This window comes from Dreissena polymorpha, chromosome 9 (genome assembly GCF_020536995.1).
Source record: "Dreissena polymorpha isolate Duluth1 chromosome 9, UMN_Dpol_1.0, whole genome shotgun sequence".
In the NCBI taxonomy this organism is placed as follows: domain Eukaryota; kingdom Metazoa; phylum Mollusca; class Bivalvia; order Myida; family Dreissenidae; genus Dreissena; species Dreissena polymorpha.
Window position 1 is genome coordinate 41186435 of NC_068363.1, and position 12072 is coordinate 41198506.

The 12072-nt window shown below is 33.4% G+C and overlaps 2 long non-coding RNA genes across 5 annotated transcripts in view; one reads left to right on the plus strand and one right to left on the minus strand.

The window, feature by feature from the left end:
* Positions 1 to 12072, minus strand: part of LOC127846404 (uncharacterized) — a 50851-nt gene that overhangs the window by 7534 nt on the left and 31245 nt on the right. For all 4 annotated transcript variants that reach the window (XR_008033495.1, XR_008033497.1, XR_008033496.1 and 1 more), the window contains exon 2: positions 2551 to 2665. This is a non-coding gene — a long non-coding RNA (uncharacterized LOC127846404). The remainder of the gene's footprint in view (positions 1 to 2550; positions 2666 to 12072) is intronic.
* On the plus strand, positions 3814 to 6538 carry LOC127846405 (uncharacterized). The gene is made up of 3 exons (XR_008033499.1): positions 3814 to 4685; positions 5243 to 5353; positions 5971 to 6538. It is a non-coding gene; the product is annotated as an uncharacterized LOC127846405 (long non-coding RNA).

Sequence of the window (12072 nt, forward strand, 5' to 3'; positions counted from 1 at the left end):
CAAGACCACAAAAGCGTTTTTTGTATAAATATTTGTTAATGTTTTCACCATATGATATTTAATTTAAAAGAATACTGAATTAAATTCTTACTGTTAAAGAGGTTACTGTATGATTAAATGGTATATTTAAGAATCTATATAGATTATTGCAAGTTCAATATATGAATATGAATATTAACTTAACATTGTCTTCATTGTAAGAACACATTAAATTTGTACTTTATAATATAAAAATGCTGTCAAACATACTTTAATAATTTTAATTCTGTTCTTATAATCATATTTATAATGTTTCCCAATTTCATGGTTTATCGCGCTATTTTTCCCAATTTCATGGTTTATCGCGCTAATTTTCCCAATCCAAAAGGCACAGGCTGTAAGAAAAAAAAGCAAAAAAAATCACTGGTTTTAACGAAATGAAATAAACGAAACGTTACCGTTTTTACTTTATCCCTATGTCCGTTTAAAAAGCATCAGTACCATCGCATTTTGAAACTGAAAATAGTTATTTCCGGAAGTAATATTCAGTGCATATCCCATTCTCAATGACGTCATATTTAAACCATAAAATATTATAAAACATACCATCCATATCACCACATGTGTATTCGTCATTCTATAAAAATAATTTAAAGAACATCGAAAATAATGTAAAATCGATGAAAAATACTGTTTCCGAAAACGACACGTTTTTTTCACATGAAAAACAATGTGCATATCTTTGACCGCAGAAAATGAAAAACTAGCAAAAACGTAAACAATATATAATTTAGTTAAAATATTGCTTTTCAACATGCTACCGCAGTGTTTTACTTTGCTTATCAATCATTTGAAATATTTCAAGATGGCGGCATATGCACTGTTTCGTTGCCAAGTTGTAAGATTTTCGGAAAGTAGCGAAGAGTTTCCGTTAGTTTCCGTTCATGTCTGTGCCATCCGCTAACCAATCAGAAATAAATTACTGCCGAATTCAGTAGCCCGGATTTACCGCAAGTACCTTTCTTCATCGATATACTTTGTAAGGCTAGTCGGCTACGTAATTAGCACCCCAATATATATTATATTGATATTGACTGTCGTTAAAACGTTCACTGTTTTGGTAAACGTTTTTCAGCAAAACACGAAACGCGACCGTTTAAACGTTTAAACGTGACACCCATACCGCTCACTGGCGGCCATGATTTTTCACCGATCTGGATCATTTTACGAACTCGTCCGAGATATCAATAAAACCAATGTTTTGACCAACTTTCATGATGACTGCGCAAAAATTGTGACTTCTAGAGTGTTTACAAGGTTTCTCTATAGCCAAATAAGGAAAACTGCCCCCTGGCAGCCATGTTATTCAACTGACCGGAACCATTTTCAAACTCAACTCTCATATCAAGAAAACAAATGTTCTGAACAAATATCATGAAAATTGGCAAAAAATGTGACTTCCAGAGTGTTCACATGTTTTCACTATATACATATAGAGAAAAAAGGCTCCGCTTACTGCGGCCATGTTTTTTCACCGATCTGGATCATTTTCGAACTCGTCCGAGATATCAATAAAACCAATGTTTTTACCAACTTTTATATGATGATTGGGCAAAAATTGTGACTTCTAGAGTGTTTACAAGGTTTCTCTATAGCCAAATAAGGAAAACTGCCCAGCTGCCCACTGGCGGCCATGTTTTTCAACGGACCGGAACCACTTTTGAACTGAACCAACATATCATTAAGACAAACATTTTGACAAAGTTACATGAAGATTGGGCATGAAATGTGACTTCTACTTCTTAATTATTTGGTTGAGTTATGGTCAGTAGCCAACCTACGCACAGACATTTGTTTGGTTCAGCGCATGTTTGTAAGCTATTATCGAGTCGACAACGATTTAAAAACATCGACTTACACAAATTTAAGAATATTGACAAAGATGAAAAAAAGTCTGATAAAACAGCACACGAAACAACAATGAAATAAAAGTGATAAAACCAGTTGATAAAACTCGTATGTTCCGTTTAAAAAAATGCCTAAGGGAATTTTACTTGTACATTTATTATACCACCTTCATGAATGGCAAAATCAATGGTATATATTTTAACGTAATTTGTCATGATTTCGGACATAAATTTTCGGATACTTTTTCCCCATTTATATCCAGACCTATTGATGTTGCGGGAAAATATGATCCCATATGATTATAGTTATAATCATATTAAAGCTTCGTTTTGCAGTTTCTTCTTTTACACCCCTGTAGCCTAGACTTACAAAAGGCGGTTCCGAATGCTTTGCTAAAACTTTGGCTACAGTTTCTCAAATTTGGCTACAAAAAAATCCATTTGGCTAAAATGTTGGCTACAGAAATTTTTTGGGCCAGGGGGAGCCCTGATCTTCTGACCATGTTCTATGAAGATCAGACAATAACTGTGGCCTCTAGAGTGTTAACAAGACAACGGACAAAAAGGTGATCACAAAAGCTTACCGTTGAGCACATTGTGCTCAGGTCAGCTAACAAAACATAGGATTAAAAGGAAAGATTTTTCAATTTAATCTAACGCTTACCTTCACTGATGATTATTTTCACCCTCCAGAATGCTTGTGTGTTGTTAAAAGGTTTAATTGCTGTTACATGCCAAGCCTCTGTAGTTGAAAGGTGCAGCCATGTGATACTCTCAGCCTAAAATGATTAATTTTATTGCATATATAACAGAATTATAGAAAAATGTTTTGCAAAACGTTGTTAGCATTATTGAGATCATCAGGTTACTACCCGGGTGTACATTGTCCAGGGTAATCATGGAACTTAGGCTCGAAATCCATGGTATAACATGGAATTCCATGGAAATCCCTGGAATTTGAAACAGTTTCCAGGGTTTTCCAGGGTTTTGTTCTAGAAATGTCCATGAAACGTGGACTTTTTTCCCCAAGCATTTTCCAGCCTTGGATGGAAAAGCATGGAAAAGGAATGGAAAACGCTGGATTTAGGCTGGATAACCATGGAAAATATTTCCAGATAGCATGGAAAGTGGAACATAGAATTTTTTAAGCATGGAAAAGACTCTAACATTTTCAGCTGACCCTGGAAAAAACTTAGACTTTATAAGAGGAGAAAATAACTTATAAAAATGCAACACATTTTATTCAAAGTAAATCAGAGTTCAACAATTTACACAACATATTAATAAAACATAAAACAATGTGCATAGTTTGGGCAGAAATAGTAGTAGTTATAGTAGTAGTAGTAGTAGTGGTAGAAGTAGTAATGCTGAGGCTGGCAGTAGAATATGTTGTAGGAGTAGAAGTAAAAGTGGTTGTTGTATAAGTTGTACAAGCAGTTAAACTACTGATAATTATACTATTGGTGCAAATTAAAGTGACAGTAGCAGTAGTAGCAGTTATTATTGTGTTGTTGTTTTAGCATTTACAGGAATAGTAGCAGTAATGGTAGCAATAGTAGAATAAATAATAATAACAATACTAGTAGCAGCAGTAGTAGTAGTAGTTAAGGAAGTAGCATTAGCAGCAGCAGCAGTAGTAGTAGTAGAAGTAGTAGTAGTAGAAGTAGTAGTAGTAGAAGTAGCAGCAGCAGCAGTAGTAGCAGTAGCAGCAGCATCAGTAGGTAGTAGTAGCAGTAGTAGTAGCAATAGTAGTTGAAGTACTAGTAGTAGTAGTAGTAGTAGTAGTAGTAGTAGTAGTAGTAGTAGTGTAGTAGTAGTAGTAGTAGTAGTAGTAGTAGTAGTAGTAGTAGTAGTAGTAGTAGTAGTAGTAGTGGTAGTAGTAGAAGTAGTAGTAGTAGTAACAGCAGCAGCAGTAGTAGTAGTAGTAGTCGCTGCAGCAGGAGTTGTAGTAGTAGCAGCAGCAGCAGCAGTAGTAGTAGTAGCAGCAGCAGCAGCAGGAGTAGTAGCAGCAGCAGTAGCAGCAGCAGTAGTAGTAGTAGTAGTTGAAGCAGTAGTAGTAGTTGAAGCAGTAGTAGTAGTAGTAGCAGTAGTAGCAGCAGTTTTAGTAGAAGTAATAGTAGTAGTAGTAGAAGTAGTAGTAGTAGTAGTAGTAGTATAAGTAGAAGTAGCAGTAGTAGTAGAAGTAGTAGTAGTAGTAGTAGTAGTAGTAGTAGTAGTAGTAGTAGTAGTAGTAGTAGTAGTAGTAGTAGTAGTAGTAGTAGTAGTTGTTGTTGTTGTTGTGGCTGTTGTAATAGTAGTAGTAGTTTTGCAGAAGTAGTAGTAGTAGTAGTAGTACTAGTAGTAGAAGTAATAGTAGTAACTTTCAAAGCAATGTCTACAAGTTTAAATTCCTTAACCCTGTTCAAGGTGTATACACACTCAATATTTAACTACAGTCCAGGTTTGCAATTAACAAACTATCTGATAAACCTGTGTGTGAGTCAGATATGTCTGCTGCTTATCTATTGGTTATAAAATATCACAGCCTTTTCTGATTGGCTGAGTTCAAATACAGAAAGTTTACCTGTTAGATTGAAATTCTGGAGCAGGCCTATTGTAAAATATGCAGGTTAAACTTGTTGTTAAAATGAAGTTAATGTAATGTTCACAAACAGTAGAGTTAATGAGTTTTTCCATTAACAAGAATTTCTTAAAATAATAATGTATGGATATCATTTGGAAAGTGACATGAAATGTTGTTAAAAAGTGATGCATACAAGTGTTTCAGAAGTCTGTCTAGGAATAGAACAACAACTGAAGGTTTGTGCTTTTCATTATTTCTAAATATTCCTTTGAATTTATTCTTCTTATGTCATCATTGTAGACCTTTTTTGTGTGACATTTTAGGTAAAAGTATGGCAAATATAGAAGTTTAAAAGCAGCTGTCACACACATTTTCACTAAGTGCAGTTTGCAGCTTGATAAAGGAAGTCCTATGTGGAGATTTTAATAAGCTTGAATGTAGTATCGGAAGTTTATAATGCATGGCTAGGGAACTGAGGCTAAGGGAGTTATGTGCTGTGCATGATGAGAACTCAATGCTCATTAATGCTGTTAATGTTTATAAATAAATTAATTTAACCAATAGCATTGTTTTTTAGGTTTTACTGTGCATTTTCATACCAATAGAATTACACATCATTCTAATTATAGCAATAATAAATTTGTACTAATCATACCTACAAATTTTGTTATGCTATGCTTTGTGATGTATTAACTTCATTGTAAGTTATTATTTAAAGACCATTTTACTAAATATTTAAAACAATACTTGAATTATTTTCTATATACATTTTCATTATGTGCTTTAACTGTAGCTGACCAGTTGATGAAAGATACTGCAGAGTTTGGCAGGGAAATAACCCAAGACAGCAAAGCGGCTCTTTTGGCGCATTTACTAAGAGGACTAACATGGCCACAAATTCATGGTAAAAATTGTTATGCCCCGGGCTCATATAAGTAATTTAGTGTTAACCACCTGAAAGTATTTTGTCTTTTTGGTATCCAATATTTTGGTCTAGTTTCAATTACAGGTTATTTTTATATGAATTAGCAAATTAGCATAACTTTCATATAGCAATATCTGAATATAAAATTCCTATATACATGTATGTTTGAGTTTCCAGATACATGCTAGTTTACCCCGTTTTGGGGCATTTAACAATATAAATTTCAAAATAAAAGAGAGTCATATAAAAATATAAGTTAAATCACCAATTTATTCACTTTAAAGTCTCAGTTTTCCTGTGTGGTTGCCTGTTTGCAAGTAGATTAAAGCCCGCTTGCAAACTTTAAGAGAATAAATTTCAGTAAATGGAAAAGAAATAATTGTTAACTACTTAGGATCGTAAATGTTCGCTCAAATACAAAAAAGCCACATGTACCGAATTGAGCAGTGATATGAAATATCTAAAATAGATTAAAATATGAATGAGCATTGAAGTATAGATATTCAATCATATGATTGCTGCACATTTACTTTTACAGATGAATGTAAAAAACTTATGACTTTCTTGTAATATTGTTTGCTTTGTTTTTCTTTCAGAGATCATGCAGGAGCCGTACAGTATAACAGCAGTACAAGTTCTATAAAAGATCCACGACCTACTGAAGCCCAGCTAATTAACAAAAGTTTTTAAAAACTGTAATTTTATCCCACCTGGGTACTTATAATTGACTAAGCTGCCTACACAAGTTTTAGACTTGCAATTATATTTTAAACTGTCACTTGGAAAGTATTTTAATGAAATTGAGCACCAAAATTGCATTAAAGTGAAAGTAGCTGAGAAAAATAGTATCCTTGTGCTCATGGGCAGCTACATATATTGTGACAAACATGAATTAGCTAAAATAACTTAAATTTTTCATTTTGTTTCTTGTATATCCTTTGTACAGGGTTTGTGAATTGTTACTGTATATTACTTGACTTGCTTGTATTTTGTTACTTTGAATACATGTTGTGAAGGTTGCATTATACTTTTTAACTTTTAAAGTAGCGCCTGTTCTGTTATGTAAGGGCCTGATTTATGATAATGGACATAGAGGCTTTGTAAGCATGTATTAAACAACACTTGTTTGATCTGAATAATTTGTTAAATAAATGTAACACAATTTGTAATCTGATGTTATATTTTGATAAATTGTGAACAAAATAATACATCGAAGAAACTAAGGCATTATGTTGATTTTTTGTTTTGTTTTAATCTAACCTTAAATTATGATTTATTTAAGCTGTGAGTATTGTATTCATTAATACATGAATATTGTTTTTAGACCAGAAATTTCTTTTTCTATTCAGTGACCATGGTAAACGCTGGACAATTTTCCATGTTATACCAGGCATCCATGGAATATTAAACAAGGAAAAACCCTGGAACATTTTCCAGGGTTTTCCAGCCAGCATGGAAAAAATACCGTCCGAATACTCCATGTAATCTGGAAAACCCTGGAAAAAAATCCATGGTTTTCCATGGTTTTCCAGATTACATGGAGTATTCGGACGGTATTTATTCCATGCTGGCTGGAAAACCCTGGAAATTGTTCCATGGTAATTATTCCAGGGAGCCTGGAAAACCATGGAAACTATTCCAGGCTATTTCCACATACCATGGAAAATTTTCCACCCTTTTTTTAAAAATATTGACGCTGGAAAAGGCTGGAAACTTAGTCCGAATACTCCAGCCTCATATTTTCCATGGATTTCCATGGAAAACCCTGGACAAAGTACACCCGGGTAAATGCAGCATCCCTAATGAAGCATAGTTTAATTTACATGCCCCTTTCTAAAATGTGTTGTTCAAACAGTAGTACTAAGGATGCAGCAATTTTATCACTTACTTGTATTTGAAATTTATCTTCACATTAGGTATGTCAAATGTAAAGAGCCCATTTTAGTACAAAATCTTGTACTACATCAATTGGTCAAATTCTGTACTTATCTTCACATTAGGTATGTCAAATGTAAAGAGCCCATTTTAGTACAAAATCTTGCACTACATCAATTGGTCAAATTCTGTACTAAGTGTGTTTTTTTCACCATTTTGGGAATGGGATTAGGCTCCTTTGGATTGGGAAAAATCTGGTCATCTTGACTAAAATTTGGAAATTGTTCAATACTTTCAAATTGAGAATAAGTGATTTCAATATTATATTAACTACGGTTCAACCAATAGAGCTGCCTAAAGAAAATTACTAAATATTTGTTTCTGAAAACCTTCAATTGGGAATTTTAAGCATTACTTTGGAAACGCGGGCCTGTAAGACCCTAAGTCGCTCATCTGAGATACAAAGGAACTGACCTGTTCTGTGCAGCCCATGATATCAAATGTTCTGAGCAAGTTTTATGAAGAGTGAACTATAAATGTAACTTTTAGAGCGCTAAATAGGTTTTATTTTGTATAGCCATACAAGAATAAATTCCTTGCTCCATAGCTGCCATATTTTAAACAGACCGGAACCATTTCAGAACTAGTCACAGATATCATTAAGACAAATATTCTGAAAATGTTTCATAAAGATTGGACCAAAAATGTGACTTTAACAGTGTTAACAAGTTTTTACTAAATCCATATAAGGAAAAAGGCCCCGCCCCCTGGTGGCCATGTTTTTCAACGAACTGGAACCGTTTTCCATCTCATCCAAGATATCATTGGAACAAATCTTCTGACCAAGTTTCATGAAGATCGGATAATGTGGCCTCTAGAGTGTCTAAGATCTCGGTCTTATTCAACGCATAAATGAATTTCATTTCTGGAAATATACATGTTTTGCGATATTTTTACAAATACTGGGTCGACTTTTAAGAAATAACAAGATACTCAACTCGCGTGACCCACTTGACATCGATCAGACTCGATCTAAGACTGAAATCTTCACGGAGTAAAGGGCATTTTCCCTGCAACGTTCACGGACCTCGATACCATAATTCAATACAACGTATGAAAACACATTCTTACCGTGCTTGCCGTTGCATTATGCATTAAAACTAACTGTCCAGCGCCGTTTGAAACCTTTGTTTACATACATTTCAACTAACTGACATTTTAAACACACAAGTGATTTCATTGGTCCAATGCGAAGGCATGTCTTTACACCTGGAGATTTCATTCATGAATCCTGTCTGATCGCTGTCAAGTAGGTCACGCCAATTGTGTATTGTTTTATTTCTAAACATTTGACCCAGCATGTGTAGAAATATAACAGGATATATACATTTCCAGAAAGGAAATTCAATTCTGCGTTGAATATGACCGGGTTCATAAAAATTGCTTTAAAATTGATGAAGTAATGGCTGTTCAAAGCAATGCACCCTGTTTTCGGGTGATTTTGAGTTGAATACCTTGTTATACCCGGTATATATATGATAGTGAAAATGTTTTTTTCAGAAAAGTTGATTTTTCTTTATTATATGATTATTTATTATTCAAAATGATGTTTTCACTAATTAATATCATAGCCACACGCTAACCACTTGTGGTCCAAGATATCATTGGGACAAATCTTGTAACCAAGTTTCATGGAGATCTCAAAAAAAGATGTGGCCTCTATAGTGTTAACAAGGTTTTACAATAGCCATATAAGGAAACATGCCACGCCCCCTGGTGGCCATGTTTTTCAAACAACTGGAACCATTTCAAACTCGTTCAAGATATAATTGGGACAAATCTTCTGACTAAAAAAAATGTGGCTTCTAGAGTGTTAACAAGGTTTTACTATAGCCATATAAGGAACAATTCCCTGCCCCCTGGCCGCCATGTTTTTCAAGCAACAGAACCATTTTTGAACTTGTCCAAGATATCATTGGTACAAATGTTCTGACCAAGTTTCATGATGTTCGGACAATAAATGTGGCCTCAAGAGTTTTGATGTAAATGGCTTTGTCAATAAGTACCGAATATATTAATTTGGTTAATATTAATTTGATTATGAAAATTAGAGATTCCTTCAGAAGTTTCAATTCACAATATAATTATCTACAACTATATATTCCTGCTTAAGTACAGCCTTGGAATATCTTTCGGTAAAAGAAATAAAACACTATGAAATTATTTAACTTCAATGCAAACATATCATTTTGTAATTAATACTCAACTGTGTGGTATAAACAAGCACACGCTATTATTCATAGTTGATGTTATGCACAAGAATATAAAAACATCCAACGCATTAGGTGTATTGTGAGAATGTCTTTAAATTTTGGACATTGCATTTTGGGAATAATTTTTAGAATCTTAATTTTTGAACACACAATTTTTTAAATTATTTTTAAGCATAAGAAAACTTAAGAGTACGGTACATTATATTAATAAGAATATCAAATAAGAATATAATAAGGCATGTCTTAGGGCACAGGGGCACCAAAGAGCCTTAATTTCAGAACCAGGGCTACCACTGAGACTAAATTTCAAATATTAACTTTTGTGACTGTTTTAGCTTGGACGTATCATAGAATTTCTTAAAGTTCTAAACCTTTTTTTGCCTGCAGATCTTTGCCCCTGTGCTACCTTGGAGAGACTTGTAATTGTAACTTAAATATGGTTTGAAAATCATAGATGGTGTTGTCATTATTTATTGCAGTCAACCCCCCATTGCTGGAAGTAACAGACATCAGTGAGGACATTTCGAGCCATCGAAACTTAGAAGTGAACAAAGTACAAGACGGTGGGTAACTACTTAAAAAAAAAATTGAAAGTGTCAAAAATATTATGTGGGCTTGAAAGTATCAATAACATTTCCTCAACATAAAAAATAAGTATTTGAACTTTCTTATACTGATATTCATACCCCAATACAATTAATGTCTACCACATTGATCATAAACATACATTTAACAGGCAATTAAAATAATATGTATACTATTATTATTATTTGCTAACACCATTCAGCATGTTATATTTAAATATTCACAATTAAATATAATGCATTAAGGGTGCTGTGTATTATTCAATTAATATTTTGGTGTTGAAATGACTGCCTTATCAGTATTTCTCAAATTATGTAATTTTTGGCTTAGACACAGCATGGAATCAGATAAGAGAATAGCCAGTCCCTTTCAGTCCTCCATTTAAGCCTAACAAAGGGGTGTTGATATACTTTTGATTGGTTCAGGCACCATCTATTTGAGAACCACAGATAGGAAGTTCTTTTTTGAAAACAAGCAGAATCAGCAACTGTTTTTAAGCTTGATTTTAGGTACATGTATAAAGTGAACAACATTCAGACTTATTATTCTAGTGTAAAATGTCTTGAAATACTTTCAGCATGAAGTATTGTGTGATGAAATAAAATGTGTATTTACTAAATGTGTAAATCAACAATAAGTTTGTTGCAAAGGAGATTCAAAGTGGGTGGTTAAAGACATATAAAGTGATATGGTCTAGTTCAACAACTGCCTGTATTTTTGGAATACTGAAGAACAGTCTGTTGTAACAGGTTTGTATTTTCAATTCTGCATCCCTTTTTTATTTAGTTTATTGAATTGATTATGATCATTATCATATTTATGTATTGTCACTGGGAAATGTAAATGGATGACTAAATGTAATGCAATTTTAAGGAAAAACAACACCATTTGAATTATTACGGCTGTATTTTATGGTTATTGTCATCTTAAATGTTATTTATACCTATTTTTGGTCATTAATGAACAGATTTTTTCCCCTATATTAAATGAGACCTTTTATATTTTAAATTTAAAGGTTATACCCCATGGTGACCGTGAAATTTACATTGATCAGAAGATCCTTTGGAAAGAATGTGCATCATCGCATCGCCTGCCAAAAAAGGGAGCAAAAGGGAGACTACGTGATGTATTGACTTGAATACCAGGTTTTACCCTGCACAAGCTGGCCAACATGAGGAGAACAGGAGTGGGAAAAACGCGCCCCCTCCTTGACCAAGAAAAGCTGGATTTGTTTAGAGGAAAAAGTATACAGGTTACTGGTTATTGCATTTTAAAGGTGTCACACTTCCGACCAGTCCACACAGCCAAATGAGACCACATATCTTGGTACATTTTCAAACAGTATTTTCTACCAAACATATTTATTTATGAAAAGCATTAAGTCACATGTGATCAGGGGATTAAAATTGCAAAAATAAACAACCAAAAACAACAAGCAAACAAACTAGTTTTGATTTAAATTTATAATTTTTATAGCAACAAGATTACCATAACAGCAATATTCAACACTTACATTATAAAATATCTTTCAGGACCTGATCAAATGAGATCATGCACGAGACGCACCGCGCAAAGGCCATGACAGTATAATAGTTGCAAAGAAGTTTGACCGGCTGGTGGCAGACGTTGAGAGAAAGATGAGAGCTGCACTCCGCCGCCTCAAAGAAATGACAGGCCTTGATTGATTCTCATCTTTTTTATGTATATAGATGTTCCTGTGTATATACTGTACATGTTATTTATTAGTATGCTATTATGTTTTGTTTATTTATATACTAGTTATGTTAATATTTATTTCATCAAATTGTCATTGATATTTAATTACTCATGTATGTTAAAAAATGTTGGTGTACGTTAAAGTATAAAATTGAATTATCTCGTAATTATTTAAATACACAAATATATGTTTACATAATTATTGGTTTTTATTGCATATCTGAATTAAAAAAAACTTTTAACAGCATA